Source organism: Panicum virgatum, chromosome 6N (genome assembly GCF_016808335.1).
Source record: "Panicum virgatum strain AP13 chromosome 6N, P.virgatum_v5, whole genome shotgun sequence".
In the NCBI taxonomy this organism is placed as follows: Eukaryota; Viridiplantae; Streptophyta; class Magnoliopsida; order Poales; family Poaceae; genus Panicum; species Panicum virgatum.
In genome coordinates this window covers 31411204-31427706 of record NC_053150.1, presented here as the reverse complement: position 1 = coordinate 31427706, position 16503 = coordinate 31411204, and the positions used below count along the sequence as shown (strand labels likewise).

Sequence of the window (16503 nt, the reverse complement as noted above, 5' to 3'; positions counted from 1 at the left end):
ACCACAGCAACCAACCACCATCCGCAGCCATCCAGAACGAGGAATGGACACCAAATAAAAGACTTCAAGAGATCCTCGGTAGTAGCCCATCAGCCGTCGGAACCATCGAACTGGAGCAACCCCTCGCCTCCTCGTGCCCAGTCGCCGCAGACCGCCGCACCAGCAACACAGTAGTGCCCGAAAGCAAACCCAACAAAGACAAAGACAGAAGAACCAAAACCACCACCGACTGCATGGATGCGCGGCTGCCGCAGAGGTGCGGACTCAGCCACCGCAGGCCGCTGTGAAGGTGCGGACTCAGCCGCCGCCGACCAACGTGGAGGCGTGGCGCACCTGCAGGCCCAACGTGTGCACGCGCGGCTGCCGCCGGCCGCCGCGGAGGCGGACTTGGCCACCGCTGGCTGCCATTCACTGCTCGGTAATGCCCGCCGCCGCCGTGTATTCAACGATGGGAGCTGGGGGCAGGGGCATGGCCGCATGGGGAGCAGCTGGGCTCTTGGTGGACCTGGTGCAAAATTGGGCCATTCTGGGCAGCCGTGTAGGAGATGAGGGAGATGGAGACAATACTGTTTTAGGGCCGGAAGAGAGGAGGGAGATGGAGACAATACTATTTTAGGGCCGGAAGAGAGGAGGTTGACAATCTATTACGTACCTTTTTCATATTTTGAATACCTAGAAAGGTATATACTATCTATATATAAAAAATTGCTCAAAATAAAGGGTATTCAACTGAATACCCTTGAATTAAGGTAGGCCCGCCTCTGGGGTGGGGCAGGGGTTCGGGGGTTTTCTCGGCCTGTGTGAGAGGTCTTCTTCTTACATTAATGCCCGGGGGGCGGCTTGCCCCTCGCAGGTCGAGTTTTGTTTAGATGCTTACAATATGCCAGTTTCCCCTCACCATGATTTGCTTTTTATCTTTTTGATGTCAGTATCACAAGCTACCACATTATTATGACTTCCACAAATACATGGTGCGGAGCATGGAAGAATGATTACAATGGGTCTATTGGTATCAGGTAATAGAACTTGCTCACTTCTCACCTACAGAAGAGAGGCATCATAGCCGAATCATTTACAATTTGCAAAGTTCTTTAGTAAATATTTACCTTTTAGATTAACCTTTTAGTTTATATAATATGGTGTTTACAAGTAAATATTCTTTTGTTCCTCTTCCTAGAAAATATAGAATATAAATTTTTACATTTGGGTAGAATTCTATATGTGCAGGCTTTTTCAAAGGTTGCAAAGTTCAATATACTAAATGGACAATCTTCACCTTAGTCAACTTAAATCACTCTTTATAATTTTGGAATTCTGCAAAAATTATCCACATAATATATTTGACTTGTTAATCTTGTTACGTGTCTGATGCTGCATATACAAGAGGAAAAACTTAAAAAGGTGATGCTATTGCTACAGGAGAGGGAGAGTTGCCAGAAGTCCAAATTTGAAGGCAAATTGAGGCACGTTGATGTTAGTTTCAAATTTTCAAATTTTATATTGTTGGGAACTCTGAATGAGGAATATTCAGACAACACAGGGTTTGACTGGCACGTCAGTAGGAGCGCATCCACTAATCCGCAGGGTCAGCTGTGATCCGCATCGACCTAGTTCCTATCTGATGCAGTTGGCTGAAGCATCAAGGTCTGAAGCATAAGCTTTGTACATGAAACCATCACAAATCAACCTCAGGCAGTGCTTTGTGCACAATTGAGCTATTTGTGGTGGTGTCGATGCCATTGCCAAGAGCCCCCTGTGACGTGCCTCACTGAACTTTGGGCTGCAGCTAGCTTGTTTAGGCTCTTGTTTTAACTGGTCAGCACTACTGAGGACGACGTTAGTTTCAATTTGTTGGCAACAAGAATGTAAGGGAACTTAGATTAAACTCTGAATTGACATCCCACTTTCAAATATGGCCTATATTATTCCTCAAGAATGCTTGGTATTGCGTACAAAAAGTTATATCTCCTTTAGTAACACACGGGTATGAACCTAGTAAACCAAAACATGCCTTACCTCGCTGCCTAGATTTCTATCATGAAAAAAGAAAACACCTGTAGACAAACATTATCATGTGGTACTAAAGGAAGCATGTAGCACTACATAGTACATACACATTAGATGCTCAAACCTTATATTCCCAGTGGCCAACATAAAACAATACTCAAATACTCGGAGGATAACAATATATTTTTTTCCAGTTCAAGCCAATAATTAAAACACACCTTATGAGACGGTAATGAGATAATACATATTATGGCTTATACATTGATAAATAGGATGCACAACAGATAGTCCTGTATGGAAATTTTGTTCCATATTTTTTTACACCCTTTATTTTTTACATCAAATGTACCTTAGAATGCTAGCAATATTAGAAGAGTTGATAGGCCTTTGAATGTAGTCCTTAGCTCCTCCATCCATGCACCTGAACAAATACAGTTTGACTACTAATATAACAAATATGTAAATAGTGAAAATTTGAAATGATCTTCTGTTTACTTACTTTTTGACCCTATCTGGGATTATGTTCTCGGAGGTAAGCACCACAGGGAGGTGGTTTAACTTTGGTGATTTCTAGGTGAATGAGAACACATTTGGTCAAAACCAAACAATATACAAAATTTTAAAAAAATACTTGTGAGAAAATACTTTTCAGCAAACAAAGAGAAACCCAATGGAAAAAAAATCTAAAGCTTAGACATTTTTTCTCAAATGGGTGTATACCTTCATTTCCATTAGGAGATCATATCCATTCATATGAGGCACACAATCCACAGTTAGAACTAGGTTCACAACAAGTTCCTGTGTCGAAAGTTTATACAGAGAAAAGGTCAATCGTTAACATAGTTCATTGGCACATCATTCACTTCAAACAGGACATTATATGAAAACAATATTGTTGAGATATGAAAAGTTAGACTAATAATATACCGAATTCAAGATCTCTAAGGCTTGCCTCGGGCCTTCAACTGCAGTCACTGAAAATAAATCAAGCACAAAAAACTTAGGGAAACATGTATGTCAGTAAGATAGACAGAGAATTATAAATATATCATAAATTATACTTCCTCCTTCCTAGAATATTGCTATTTTTTGGTTTTCTCCAAGTCAAACCTTCTAAACTTTGACTGCAGGCGGTAAAAAACACTATAAATGACAACACAAAAGTGATATTAGTTTATTCATAATGAAACCAACTATATAAAGATGTAACCTTTTCTATTTAAAATTAATTATTTTTGAAGATATTATTGGTCAAAGATGAAAATATTTGACTGAGTCTAAAAGTTGTAATATTTTAGGATGGAGGTAGTAATATGTAAAAATTATTTATATACATGGTTCTAATATAAACGGTTCTAACTTCCTCGATGCTACAGTTCATGTTGTCTCTGATCCTAAATAGATAGAGTACTCACATATATATATATAGATGCCCCAGAATACATTTAAAGGTGGCAGAAAAGCATATATAGTTGTTCAGTGTACTAGCTTTGATAGAAATACCTCTTCAAAGATTGTTTTTTACATGTTAAAAAAACATAGAAATTCATAATATTAAATCATGAATATACTACTAGAAAACATGCCAAAGATCGATCCCAAAAGTACAAGTATGAAGATGATCTGGTACTAATTTTATACCGAATCCAGTATGAAGATGATCCGGTACTAATTCTATGCCGGTACTAGTTTGGCGCCGTCCGTGGGGAGCGCGTCGTTATACTATACTATGACCATTTCCTAAACCCTATACATGGTTCCACCACCCGGTACCTATATATAGCCTTTGGTACCTAAAGGTCCTCCATGGGTTACTTCAAATAGAATGTATCTCCCTCTTAGTCACAAATGTTGTGTATGTGAGATGGTGAGGAAGGTACACGCGATGCAATAGGTTGCGGATTCGAATCTAAGCCTCCGGCCCACCGCACCCGGTACAAAAAAAATCCTTTTAGTACTGGATCCATCCAGTGTTAATGGATCTAACCTTTAGTCCCACATGTCTAGTACCTGTTGTAAGAATCAGTACCAAAGGACATTCTCAACCGGTACTATAAGCACTTTTTCTAGTAGTGATACCTAGAACGTGATATAAAAAAAAAAGAATACCTAGAACGTCATGGCGCCTTAAGTTGATCGATGTAGTAACGCAATCAGATGGAGAATCATCGACTAAGAGCACACGAGGAGCAATATTGATGGCAGTCTTGACAGATTTGCCCTTTGGGTCATTTCCATCGTTGGAGGCCGACATTTTGCAAACCTCCGATATAGCACGTTTGTGCGCTTCTGAGGAAGGTGAAACCCGACCTACCTATGTATATATAGGGTAACTTGATGCCGTACGAAGATATGCTTAAGATAGAGTATGCTGGAACATGGAAGATATCAGGCTAGCTATGGCATCTATCTATAATATTTGTAGCAATAAGGATCAAGATATCAGAATCAGAAGATAGAGATGCGAGCCAGCTATATATCATGTCCCATAACACGAGGGTAATGATATCTTAGAGATGATGAGATATTGTATAGACACCGTTATTTGGTGGCTTTCGCTATAAATTATTAAATAATTGTATAGACACTGCAAGCACTATTTTAATCGGTTTAATTGCTGATTTACGGTCGCCCGTAAATTGGTATCCGTGCGGTCGGTTTCTGTCGGGTACCACAATTAGAGGCACCCTAACCCAGGGACCAAATTGCCCTCAAAACGCAAAACACAATCAGACCCACGGTGCCTACCACCTTGCCAGGCTCTACAACCACAGCAAGCCTAGACCTACCGTCTTCCTCCGGTCCAAAGGAAAAGAAGGATTACTCAACAGCTCCAACTCTCCTACAACGCCCAAAGTCCTTTCCAAGACCCGAAAAGGCCCAGTCCTCACTCGGCTCGCAGCCCAGCTCCGCAGTACGGCCCATCCGAGGCCACCCCTCGAACCCGCGCAGCGATCTTAGCCTTGCTCGAGGCCTTCCCGCCGAGGCCCTCGACAGTGCATCGCACCTCCGCCTCGCTCGAGGGAAGCGGACCTACCCTCGGGAGAGCGGACCAGCTCCGCCTCGCTTGAGGCCACCCCTCGGCTGACGGAACTAGTAACCCATCTGCTCGCCTACCTGACAGACGAAGGCATTAAATGCCAACCACTCCACCGCAACGCTCAGGTCAGACGGTGTCAGGCCATCACGCCGCACATCAGCTGTGACCGAAGTCCCGTCTGTAAGGATCACCGGGGTGTCCGACCCTAGAGGGGGAGGGGGTGAATAGGGTCGCTAATCGCTTTTTAACCTAGGGCTCAATCTAATTGCATAAGATAAACCTAACACGTCCTACACATGCTAGTTATGACTAAGGTTTATCTATGCTACTCTCTACTTACCCCAAAAGACTTGCAACCTATAGCCAATCCTAATCAAACTAACTAGGAAAGTAACGGTAAGCAAGAAAGAGTAAATGCGGAAACGTAATGCGGTAAGTAAAGCGGTAAGGGAGAGGATATGCAAACTCCCGTGAAGACACCAAGACACACGATTTAACGTGGTTCGGTTAGGACACAAAAGTCCCTCCCTACGTCCACGGCCACTTGTCCAACACGAACAAGTGTGATGCCGAGTCTCTTCACTTGATCACCGTCTTGCCACGCCTCCAAGGCTCCCGACAAGCAAAGGCTAAGTGACGCCAAGTCACAAAGACGAGGTCACCGCCACCGTCTATCTCGAAGCGTCACCACGGCACCGTCTTCACTATCTTGGAGCTTTAACACCAAGTAGGGGCCTCCTTCCCCGCACAAAGTGTCGTTGCCACTCCACACCAAATCGGAGGGTCACACGACGAGTACACAAGGTGCTTGCCACAGCAAGGCTTTCTCTCAAGCTAGTTCTCTCAAGAACTAAGCCTAAACAAGCACTAAACACTCTCACAAGTGTGCTTAAGCCTATATGACGTACAATGAAGCTCTATGGTGGTTGGAGATGATATTTAGCTCTTGTATACTTCCTTGAACTCCAGCACTCTCAAATGACCCGGCCTTGGGGGTATATATAGGCAGCCCAAGCAAATATAGCCGTTGGAGAAAAGTTGCCAGAAAAACACTTAACGCCGGTTAATCCGACGTACCTCCAAAGCCATCGTCGGTTTAACCGGTGATACTAAAACTGCTTGCCTCAAAAACTAGCCGTTACATGTACAGGCAATCAACCGATGCTACGTCGGTTTAACCGGTGAATGTAGTTGCCATTTGAACTCTAAAAACCAACTCTCTGGACAACTGCACCGACGTTCACGAAGACCCAATCGTCAGTTCATCTGGTGTATAGAATTTCCTCTGTCTTCATCTGTCAATGCACCGACGTATACAAATTTCCTAACGTCGGTTCAACCGGTGAAACCAAACTTCCAGACATGCTCCAAGTCAATGCACCGACGAGTGTAAATTACCCAACGCCAGTTAATCCGGTGCCAAACCCTAGCTCGCAGGCCTTCTCTGTGATTGCACCGGTGAGTTCATTTTGCCCTACGTCGGTTTAACCGATGATAGCAAAATGCCTCAATCCTTGTTCCTTGGAACCCCCGTAGGGGTGGCCCTTCGGGCCTAGCTACGCCTATCTTCTCTTTGTCATCACTTGAACCTAAAAGCCTGAGAATGGTTTTCTTAACAATCATATTAGTCCAAGTGTTGTGTTGTCTTTATCAATCACCAAAACATTATATTGAAATATGGCATGAGAGGCCATTTTCGCTACACCGTCCGCCAACTCCGGCCACTTCTCCACCATCCCCAGCACTGTGTCGGCACTGTGGGAACCTGTGGCGTCCTGTGCAGACGTGCTCAGCACTACTCCCGCCACTGTGCTGCCTACTCCGCGTACTTTCTCCGATGCAGAACCCTCGATCGCGGTCCGGGTCTTGACCGGAGCAAGACCCCAGCCTGCAGAACCCTCGACGCTTTGCCACGCCACGCCTGGAGGATAGTACCCTCCACAGCAATCGCCACGAAGCCCACTGGAGCCACAAGGACGTCGGCGTGATCTCCGCGAGGTCAGGACACCACCTAGGACAACTGCCACGCCCGGCGCCATAATCTCCAGTGCCGCACAGTGTACTTTCTACAGTAGGCATCCACTGCACACCCCCCGATTCGGGGAGAAGACGACGACTTCTGACCCCCCGTGCATGTACATCACCCCTCCTCGTGTCTATAAAAAGAGGAGGCGAGCCTCTCATCCGAACAACGAACACACTCGGACGATCACCACACGACGCACAACTCACCCCGCTCTCCAGAGCATGATATTGGCACTCGCCACAATCACATAGCAGAGACTTGGGAGCTTTCCTCCCTCTCTCGCCTCGCTTGTACCCCTACTACAGGCACTCTGGTGCAAGATAGTACAGTGCACTCGCACACTTTTGCTGGATGTACAGCCCCGCGGCCGGAACCAGGATAAATCCCGTGCGTTACTGTATTACCTCTTGCATCAACCATATAGGATTAGGACACGCAACATCTTTACTAGTTAGTGCTAGGCCTCCGGGTCTGGACACCGACAGTTTCCAACCAAAGTGAGTGATACCCCTCGGCCCCGCTAGCTAACTACTATGTTGGTCCAATCCATGCCAGCTAATGTCTGGCTCCGCCTGCCTATCAAAGTTCTAACCCATTAATCTAAACATAAGTGGTGAAGCTTATATAATAAGAATAATTTGGAAAACGTTGTGTGATTTTTTTAACAAAAAATGGAGAAAATAAAAATAGGAGAGAAAAAAAAATAAAAACATAATTTCAGAACAAAAGTTGATAAAAAAAGTTCAAATCAAAATTTGTGACAAAAAATTGAGAGCAAAAATCCAAAAACACAAAAAAAATTGTAGCAATAGTTGTACTGAAAATTTTTGGAAACAAATCTTTTGATAAAAGTTTGAATAAAAAATTTTTAAAAGAAAATGTTTAGAAATATTATTTGAAAACAAAAAATTAGAACTTAACAGTATGAACAAAAGTTCAAAATAAAAAGAAACATTCATTGCAGAAAACATTGGAAAGAAAAAAGTTGATATTCAAAAGGGATAAAATTTGGAAACAAAATTTTGGAAGAGAAAATTATGATATAAAATTCTATAGAATAAAATTATTGGAGAGAAACTTTTTTTAACAGTTTTGAGCGAAACTTTGGAAGAAAAAAGTTGGAGAACATACTTTATAGATAGAACTAAATAAAGCAGAAAAAGAGAAACTGTTGTTAGAGTCTTGGAGACCGAGAGTGAGAGAGAGAGAAAGAGAGGAGCAGACGGAAGGTGGAATGGGAAAGAAATTAAAAAGGTACTAGGGCCCACCATGTGGGCATGGGGTTATACATGCGTGAGTGAAACCGGTGGCGGGGATGCGTCCGTGATCTATAGGAGGCCCGATGGGCCACGAGCACGATTCGAAAAAGCACGACACTAACACGGCACGGACACGACGCGTCTTTTTTATTTTTATATTTTTGAAAAATATTTTTTACAGAAATATATTTTCAATTTCACAATTTACAGTTTTATACCCCTACCACCCGGCAGGGGGAGGCAGGGACTTATATGTAAATTAAAAAAAAATTATTTGCGCGGAAATCCTTGGCGGGAGCCTGCCGCCCCCCTGCCGCCCGGCAGGGGGGCGGCAGGCTCCCCCATACTGTATAAAAGGCTTCTCTCCCCCCTCCCCCCTCATTTGCTTCCCACGACATCCAGAGAGTGGGAGGGAGAGAGGAGGGGTGAGGGAGGGAGTTGTAACGGTGAAGCCCTACCGGATTTTGGATCCTAACCGCAAGTAATAACTATTTCTCAACTTTCTCGATCTAAATTTTTTGTATGTTTAATTCTATAATTAGTGTATGCAGCAGTAATGATATTTTAGCGATTTAGGTAATGTTTTTAATATAATTTAGGTAGAATTAAGATTAGTTTTTAGAAAAACCAATTAGGTTTACCAACAAATTTTGTGGTATTGATTAGTTGTTTAATACGATAAAAAATTTTGAGAAATAGTCAGAAATTGTAGAAAATGTTAGAAAAGTATATGAAACATTCAGATAAATTGTAGAAAATGCAGAAAAATTTAGAAATATTAGAAAAGATATTTATAAAAATATATTGTAAAAAATTGTAGAAAATGCACGAAAATGATAGAAAAGTTTATGAAAATTTAAGATAAATTGTAGAAAATGCAGAAAAATTTAGAAAATGTTAGAAAAATATATTGTACAAAAATTGTAGGAAATGCAAGAAAATGTTAGAAAAGTTTATGAAAATTTAAGATAAATTGTAGAAAAATGCAGAAAAATTGTAGAAAATGTAGAAAACTTATATTTTTTTGTGTTAGGTATGGCCGAAGATACGCCAGCTCTACTTGACGGAGTCATAGACTCGTCGCACCGGTCCTTCCTTGCAGTGGTTCAGCGCGTGAAACTTAACGTGCTGCGTCCACGTCCACCAGCAGAGTTTATTCCTGTTGACCCACGATGGGTGCCCAGGTGATATGTCGTCGGATTATGTTTCTAAGAATACGTTTGTTTCGTATACGTTTCGTACATAATGTACTTACCTTTGATCATTCTATTTTTCAGGTTGAGTGAGGCTGGTCTTCTTACTATAGGTCGTCTTGCTGAGAGTGGTTCAGTAAAGCTGGACAGGTCCCTACTGACGGCTCTAGTTGATAGATGGAGGCCTGAGACAAACACCTTCCACCTCCCTTGTGGGGAGATGACACCGACCCTACAGGATGTTGCGATGCTGTTGGGTCTTCCTATCAGTGGGGATGCCGTAGGGCCTCGTGTCGCCCCGCCTACGTGGTTGGACGATCTAGAAGAGCGTTTTGCAAATATTGACATCGCGGTTGATGTAGAAGAGCACCCAAAAGCAACAGGCCCTGCCAAGGCATGGATCCTGCAGTTCCAGGTACATACCTTGTTTTGTTACGATTAATGTTAGAGTTATGCTTTTGACTAGTGCAGTTATGGTTTTATTTTATAATTGATCTCGTACTCATAAATGTTCATCTTTTCTATGCAGCCCGACAATTTGGCACATGATGCTGATGAGGATAGCGTCACTCGATCCCTTGAGGCATACCTGTTGTGGTTGTTTGGATACATAATGTTCAACAACTCACACGGGGCCTATGTGGATAGGGTGCTTGTGCCTTACGCACTGGAGATCGCAGAGGCAGCTGTGGAGGAAATGCCTCAATATAGTTGGGGTGCAGCGGTACTTGCAGCCACGTACCGTGGCCTCTGCAAGGCATCGGTGCAAAATAAGCACAATGCAATTCTTACAGGATGTCCGATTCTGCTACAGTTTTGGTCGTACGAGAGGATAGCAATTGGTCGCCCGCTTGTCGACCACTCACCATATGAGCTGCATATGTACGGTGACACCGAGGACGATAGGCCCACCATGGGGACTCTCTGGTACGCTCGTCAGGTACGGAAATGACTGCTACTCGTACTATTCTGTTGGCAATTCTGTTGCTTTATTTCACCCACTTTGTATTTCTTATTTGTACATATTATTATTAATTTTGTGCAGAAGAGGTGGGCCCACGTACAGTCTCGTCGGGCCTATCCTGAATTTGTGGCTGAGTTTGATCAGTTGACACCTGAAGACGTCGTGTGGGAGCCCTACTCCGAGTTGGCTATAAACACTCATGCACCGATCGGGATATCTTCGGTTTGCTTTCAGGACCAGGCCTTTTGGATGACAACTACAGCGTTGGTGTACGACGTTTACATTGAGGCTCACTGCCCGGAAAGAGTCAGGAGACAGTTCGGTCAAAGGCAGTAGTATCCTGTGCCGTCATCATTGGATCGAGTCGAACGCCATGACCACAGTTAACAATTCATATACTATTTCAGTGACTATGCATTGTATAGTTAACTAATCATATTTGACTAAATTGTTTTCAATATTTAGTTTATCGAGGACTGGGCAACCCTTCTCCAACATGTGGGTGACAAGGGTGCAGCCTTGGGTCGATGGCTGGGACCAGGCAGAGGAGAACGTGGCGCTTGCGACCCCTGCACACACGGAGGCTTTGTACAGGGCGTACCTGAGCTGGTACCAGCCTCAGACTCGTTGTCGCTTGATATATGCTGACATGCAACCACAGCCGCATGTTGCGACAGCACAGGATGACTACGCACGACATAGGATTGAAATGTCTTTCTTTGCATTTTGAAATGTGCAGGTTGATGGACGTAGATGCCAGGGCGAATTTGATGAGGATTCGAGCGGGATCTATGATGGATAGGAATGAGCAAGAGTCGGCCTGGACCCGAGTTTCACAAAGAGCCCATTCCATGCTTGAAGCCTTTGGTAGCCGGACATCGTACGATGACTCGTACGGTTCGTCTCAAGCCTCGACCTCATTTCCTTGTGGTCCCACACAGCAGCAGTCTTCCCAAGCACCTTATTGGTCTCAGCAGCATTATCCAGATACGTGAGGATACTTACTAACTTCCTACTTTGAAGCCAACAATTAATTCTCAGTCCATACAGGTGATGCACACCCACCTTACCAACCTCACAGAGGGACTCAGTTTAGTACCATGGCACCAGCTGCAGGGATGTCATTTCAACCAACTCAGGCACCACCACGACCTTTCGGTAGACATATAGTCAATATCTTAATTTCAATTAATTGTGGTATGAAGTCTAATTCCTTTTGTATTTACATATAGGATCACAACAGTTATATGATGATGGACCTTCTTCGTATTATCCTATGGCGACAACAGAAGGAACGCAAGGTAAATACCTAATATGTAGCCCAAATTTATCATGTGCTTCTTATTTCTATGAATATTTTAAATAATTTGAACGGTTTACAGGATCGCACCACCAGCTTCCTGATATGGGTCATTCTTCGTATCCACCACCACCAGGTACGTATGATGAATATGTACCCAAATATATGACTTATAAGACGATGATTAAGATATCTTAATTGCTACTGTATAGGGCCCACACAGGATACCTTTGAGGCAAACTTCGAAGATTGGAGTCGGTTATTTTCTACATCTAACCAGCAGGCCAATCCTACCTTCCAGACACCTATGGCCACCGGACGTCCAGGTAGAGACGTAGGGCCTCCAGAGCGGCACACCTACTCTACAGACCACGTCCACGCTCAGCGTAAAAGAGGTCGACATGGCCGGGGTGGTTAGGAGGTGCTTCTAGCTGTTTCCGTATTTTTGTTATGGACATGTCGTCATGTTATACTTATTTCGTTCTCATGCATCACCTATTTCGTTCTCATTTGCGTATGTATATGAATTGCTAACTTATACTTTTCATATTCATATACTTTACTAATGCTTTTTATTTGTATCCAAAATATCTAAAACCACATCTAATGGCCCATTCTGCGGGGAGGGGAGCCTGTCGCCCCCTGCCGGGCGGCAGGCCCCCTGCCGCCCAGTGGAGTGGCAGCAGGGGGCCTGCCGCCCGGCAGAGGGGCGGCAGGCTCCCGCAAAGGGCCTCCGCGCAAATAAATTTTTTTTATTTACATATAAGTCCCTGACGCCCCCTGCCAGGCGGTAGGGGTATAAAACTGTAAATTGTAAAATTGAAAATATATTTCTGTAAAAAATGTTTTTCAAAAATATAAAAATAAAAAAGACGCCGGGCACGACACCATAGTGCCAGTGCCGGTACGAGGCACAGTTTATATAGTGCCTGGGCTGTAGGTCCGCCCCACGGCACTAGCACGGGCACGGCACGAATAATGGGCTGGCACGATGCCGGCCCGATTCGTTTCCATCTTTGGATTGTTTTGGATGAATCATCACCATTGGATCACAAGAAGCTAGCATATATAAAGGGCAAACCCTATCTTTTACTGTCTTGCTGCCGCCACCGCATCACTCCCTATCTCCCGTCCGTTTCCCGTTCCTCACGTCTCTCTCTCTCTCTCTCTCTGTAGCAGCGTCGGCGGTGCGGGCGTACGAGGCAGTGCGCATCAGCGTGCCTGGACTGCAGCGACGACGAAGTGAGCTCGCGCGTCCAGGCGCGTGCCCACGGCGGCGGCGGCGCATCCTTGTGGAGACACGGCTGCGGTCGACGGCGTCCCGCCATGGCGACGGGCCGGCACGGCCCCGACGAGCCGCCGTGCCCATCGGCACGGCACGGCATAGTGCCGTGCCTGGGCCGGGATGCCGGCACGGCGGCACTACGCGGCACGGCACGGCAGCGCCGCCGTGCCCCGCCGTGCCGGGCCTCGCCGTGCTCGGGCCGTGTCGTGCCCGGGCGGTCTGTTTGGCCACCTATACCGTGATTGATCGTGAGTCGTGTAACCTGCGGTCGACTGCAGAATTAGGATTCTCCCGCTGCACTCCTCGCGCTGGTGGCCACACAAACAGGCGAGGGCACACTCCTCCCCGGTAGCGGCCACGCCCAGCAGCATGCTTCCTTGGCACAAGCTGCGCGCTAGGGACTGGTGTGGTACTAACCCTACTATTCGCAACTAAAATCGACTTGTAGAGACGGGTAATGATACTGCTGGGTCTCAGTCGGTGAGGAGTACGTAGAGGAGAGACTAGCAGTAGATGGGATTGACGATTGGAGCGAGTAGGATAGCGAGGAACTAGTGGAGACGAGGGCAGATCGCAGCGAGGAACTAGTGGAGACGAGGGCAGATCGCCGGCGGCAGAGGAACCTCTCCTTGCCACAGTCGAACAGACCTCACCCCCCACGGGAGAGTCTATTCCTTTGATAACTTTTCAAGTCTGATTACACGAGCCTTTATAGATTAAGCTATTCCAAAAGCTAACAAACTCTCACAAAAGGAAATAAAGAAACTAATCTATTTCTTTCCTAATTTTCTGCCGCCGATTTACGACGGTGATAAACCTTACCGACAAATGCGTCAGTAACATTACCCCCCTCACCGAGAAACAGCGCGTCCTCGAGCTGAAACGTAGGATACGTAGCGACGAAAGAAGGCAGGGACTCCCAAGTAGCTTCTGCAGGATCTGAACCAGTCCAGTGAATCAATAACTCCCACACGCCCCGATTGAGAGGTGCACGAATGACATGCTGCGGTGTAGGTACCACTCATCCACGGACAATGCCCGGCAGCTGCACCAATTTTGTCGGAGGAGTACCCACAAATTTCTTCAAAAGCCCCACATGAAAGACATCATGAATCTTCACATTATTCGGAAGGCGGAGTCGATAAGCCACAGCCCCAACCCGGGCAACAACCTGAAAAGGCCCATAGAAACGAGGAGCAAGCTTGGACGGATTGGAAGGAGTTATACCGGAGGCCAAGCAATGATGCAACCGTAACCAAGCCCACTCGCCCACAGCAAACTCGAACTCACGCCGAGATTGATCATGAGTAACTTTCATCACATGTTGAGCTAGCTGTAAACGGTCACGAATCTCAGCCAGAAATTCATCCCGGTCTTTGAGCTGTCGATCTCCTGCAGCAACGCGGGCTGACCCAGGCTTGTACTGAATTAATGATGGAGGGTCACGGCCATAAACAACCTTAAAGGGAGTGGCCTTAAGAGATGTCTGATATGGAGTGTTGAAGCAATATTCTGCCCAAGGAAGCTGTTGGAGCCAAGAACGCGGATGATGCCCCACTAAGCATCGCAAATACATAACAATAATGCAATTCGTGACCTCAGACTGACCGTCCGTTTGAGGATGAAATGCTGAACTCAAATGAAGCTTCATACCCGCCAACTGAAACAGTTCTGACCAAAAATTACTAGTGAAAATCGGGTCGCGATCACTTACAATAGAACACGGAAAACCATGGAGCCGCACAATATTGTCGAAGAAGGCCCTTGCAACTGAATTTGCTGAATAAGGATGACTTAGCGCAATAAAGTGAGCAAACTTAGAAAATGGTCAACAACGGTGAGAATAACAAAACCAGATCCAGAAGCATCACAATCAATAACAAATTGGCGCAAGAAGTCCGGTAACTACAAGAGGGGAGCGGTGACCAACGCGCGCTTGAGATCCAAGAACGCACGCTCGGCCTCAATGGACCAAGAGAATGCCTCGAGTTTTAGCAACGCTGTAAGTAGGCCAGCCACTGCACCATAGGAAGCGATAAACTTGCGATAATATCCGGCGAGGCCTAGAAATCTAAGAAGGGCACGTACTATACGCGGCCGCGGCTAAGCCTCCACAGCCACGACCTTGCTGGGATCCATGGAGACTCCCTGCTCCGATATAATATGTCCCAAATATCAGACCGAGGTGGCACCAAAAAAACATTTGGAGTGCTTAACCCGAAGTTGATGCTGCCTAAGAAGCTGAAATACTGCTTTGACATGTTTGACATGGTCAAACCAAGAGGAACTGTAAATAAGAATATCATCAAAAAATAACAGCACAAAACAGCGAAGGAAGGATCCCAAGACTTCATTCATAAGAGCCTGAAAGGTTGCTGGGGCATTGGTCAATCCAAACGGCATGACTAGAAACTCAAAAAGGCCTTGGTGTGTACGGAAGGCCGTCTTCAGAATATCATCCACATGCATCTGGACCTGATGATAGCTACTGCATAAATCTATTTTAGTGAAAATTTTTGCCCCTTTTAACTCATCTAATAGATCATCCACCACTGGAATTGGAAACTTGTCTTTCACGGTGTGATCATTCAAAGCACGATAATCCACACAGAAGCGCCAACTGCCATCTGCCTTTTTGACCAGCAATACCGGGGAAGAAAATGGGGAGGTTGATGGCCGAATAATACCTTGCGCCAACATATCAGCACATTGCTTCTCTAATTCATCCTTGAGAAGCTGCAGGTAATGATAAGGGCCAACAGCAACAGGAACTGTATCAGGCAATAAGTAGATCTTGTGATCATGACGGCGTGGAGGAGGTAACCCGCGTGGTTCTATAAAAATATCTGCAAACTCCGATAATAAAACCTCCATGAGATCCTCAGCTGCTGCTGCTGCTGCTGTGCCCATTGCTCTATCTGCGGCTTGGCCCCAATGCTGTGCCAACCGATTGGCCGGCCATCCCTCCGAAATGCCATCCACGACACACCAAAGTCAAAACTGACTGGTCCTAAGGTTTTGAGCCATTTGACTCCTAGGAGAAGATCGAAACCATCGAGGCTCAAGGTGAGCCATTTGACTCCTAGGACAAGATCGAAACCATCGAGGCTCAAGGCGAAGCAATCAATCACAAATGTCTCTTGGCCAATGTGAACCGGAGTGGCACGGCAGACCCACGGGCTCATGGCCCATTCTCCATTGACTATCTTGACAGATAGCCTCGGCCGTGTTGGGTATATTAACGATGCAAAATTAATCCGCAAGCGCGCGGACACCGTCGTAGCTTTCACCCATGAGTATTCAAGGGTATCGTATCCACAGGGAATGTGTGTGCACTCACTCCTAACTCAGTCGGTCCAAGGACACACAAAGATTAAGTGGCAAGGCTGGAGAGGATTCTTGCAGTAGCACTAAAGATGAGTTAAAGGT

At 45.5% G+C, this 16503-nt stretch overlaps 1 long non-coding RNA gene across 1 annotated transcript; it reads left to right on the top strand.

Annotated features, from left to right (window-relative positions):
* Positions 1–771: 771 nt before the first annotated feature.
* On the top strand, positions 772–1933 carry LOC120680144. Its single transcript, XR_005677487.1, has 2 exons — positions 772–1016; positions 1420–1933. It is a non-coding gene; the product is annotated as an uncharacterized LOC120680144 (long non-coding RNA).
* Positions 1934–16503: the final 14570 nt, after the last annotated feature.